The sequence below is a fragment of the Egretta garzetta genome, unplaced genomic scaffold, assembly GCF_000687185.1.
Source record: "Egretta garzetta isolate BGI_Z169 unplaced genomic scaffold, ASM68718v1 scaffold175, whole genome shotgun sequence".
Lineage (NCBI taxonomy): Eukaryota > Metazoa > Chordata > Aves > Pelecaniformes > Ardeidae > Egretta > Egretta garzetta.
The window spans coordinates 2,858,682-2,861,308 of NW_009259860.1; the positions used below are offsets into that span (position 1 = coordinate 2,858,682).

General features: G+C 39.3%; 1 protein-coding gene across 3 annotated transcripts in view; it reads left to right on the plus strand.

Annotated features, from left to right (window-relative positions):
- Positions 1–2,627, plus strand: part of NFIB (nuclear factor I B) — a 271,990-nt gene that overhangs the window by 99,115 nt on the left and 170,248 nt on the right. The gene's annotated exons all lie outside the window — the stretch shown is intronic.

Sequence of the window (2,627 nt, forward strand, 5' to 3'; positions counted from 1 at the left end):
GGGGCAGCGGAGCCTGCACCGGGAGAGCAAACCCGGTCTGCAAAGCCGGGGGATAGTTTTCCGAAGCTTTTGTGAAAGTCCCTCTTAGGAGGATGTGATGTAAACTGATGGAGCGATAACCGCTTGCTTCCACATTGGTGCAAGGAACAGCTAAAGAAGCAGAAAATGTGCGAAAGTAGCGTCTCCTGCAATGCACGGTTACCAAGCGGCCAGCGATGCGCTTACAGTTGCACGGTGAATAAATAAATACGATTTAAGTCATCCCACAATTAGAAAGCATTGTAATTCAAAAGGACTGAAGCATTCATAAATTGTGAATGAAGATGGAAACAATGATAAGGCTTATTCAGTGATTGGATACAGTCCTGTAGCTTTTTGGCTGACACATTTTTTATTGTTTATATTTTGTTTGGCATCTAAGTGTGATTGACTTAGATATGGATATTTTCAGCAAGTAAACGTGAGCTACAGTGGAGCAGAGCTAGAAAAGAGCACTGTTGAGATATTTCTTCTTCAAAAGTGAAATGAACGCATGTAGGAAGCGTTTTCTGTAGCAGACACGCACACGCTTACATGTACACACATAGAAATAATTACTTATGGCGGAATCTGCAATTAGTAAAAATTAATACTGTGTGGGTCGTCCATCCTGTGAAATTATTGACAGGCAATAAGACCTGCACTAGAGTACAAACCTGAGAGTGCCACTTAAGAAAGTGGTTTTTACATTGGAAACACGCACATTTTCACTACCACCTCAATTACAGCGGGTTGTTCGTTTTGATGTCTCCTGCTCTAATGACATTTTGTTTCTTTCCCCATATGTTTGCTTTTTGGACTCACAGATGTAATGGATTTCCTTGTTCTTTATGAATCTGCATTAAAATACTGCGCTCAGGTGTATGCAAGAACACAACATTGTACTTCCAGAGCCATAAATACAAGAAAGCAATTCCTGGCTTTCGTGCGTTGAGCGCTTCTCTGTAATATTTTGCAGTCATGCTGTATCATGTGCCGTCCAGAGCCCGTTCCCATTTAGTGGTGCATACATGGAACACAGATGCAGCAAATTGATTTTAATTTGGAATCTTTCTCTACCTATTTGAATGATACAGGCAATTAAAAAAATCATATTTCCTCTACATAATTTAAAAATTAAGATTACACTGGCAGTGAGAACTTATACATTGTGTTATTCATTTATCTAAAGCAAAAGATTGATTAATCTTATTTGGAGTTGCAACTGAGTTAAAGTAGTACTGCCAAAATCATTCTCTCTGTTGTGCTCTCCACCTTGAGGGCTCTTGCGATGCACATTGACTGTGGTAGCATATGCTCAGAAGGAAATATTTTGGTAAGAGTTCTGAACAGAGGACACCTGTATGGACTGAGCTCCTTGAATGTAACCCGTCACTCTTTCAGTAAAAGTTTGGTGGGTGTAAAATAACTCCAAGGAAGCCTGAAGACTTAGCAAAAGCAGTTTAATTTGGGGTTGGGGGGGGTGGGGTGAGTGTTCCTTTTCTCTCTTTCCCATATGCCTCTTTCCCCCTGTTTTGGAATGAGCGTAAATTGCATTTATCTCTCTTGCTGAGGCATGATAGGATGCAGTTACCGCATGCCTTTAAGTGCTTGGTCTCTTGTGATATTTTTGCCGTGGTTTATTTTTATGTTATGGTGGTCCAGGAAACTCGGAATATATTGTCATTTTCTTTTCCTCCTAGAATATATTGTTTCATTAGGCACAGAGAAAATGCATGCAGGGAAATTGAGTACATGAAGTTTGCTGTATAAAATTTCTAGCCTTCTGCCTGGTATATTTATTGTATGGTCCCCGGTTCAAACTTGCATGAACTGATGCGAAGTTTATAAAACTGGAAGATAGGAGAAGGGTGCTGCATTTCCCCTTTGCCTTTCCCCAAAAGAAAACTTGGCCTATCTATCATCATTAGATGACTGGTATTTTTTTTCTTTATTTACAAGCTACATAGATATTATATAGCAACTTCCATTTTAATTTAAATTGCCAGTGCACAATGGTTCACCTGAGCCATTTGATAGACGTTTGAAAATCTTACCTCCATAAATCACTTCATTGCAAGAGCAACTGTGGCACATGGGTAAGTGCCACATTAAAAAAAAAAAAAAATTCAATATTGCCTGTATGAATATTAAGGGGGGAAAAAAATCAAATTCCGTAGATGGCTTTTTAGGAGTTTTAGTGGAGAATGTGTGTGATTAATTGCAAATCTCCATTTAGGATCATTTTTATGGGCACTTCTTCTTGTCAAGTAATGTTTCATTTGAAAGGGCTCCAGATGCACAATGAATCTCTCAAAGATACCTGACAACACTGCTTTCGAACAGGATGTTCTTTTCTGTGTTCACTGGCAGTGAGAACTTATACATTGTGTTATTCATTTATCTAAAGCAAAAGATTGATTAATCTTATTTGGAGTTGCAACTGAGTTAAAGTAGTACTGCCAAAATCATTCTCTCTGTTGTGCTCTCCACCTTGAGGGCTCTTGCGATGCACATTGACTGTGGTAGCATATGCTCAGAAGGAAATATTTTGGTAAGAGTTCTGAACAGAGGACACCTGTATGGACTGAGCTCCTTGCGAAAGCAGC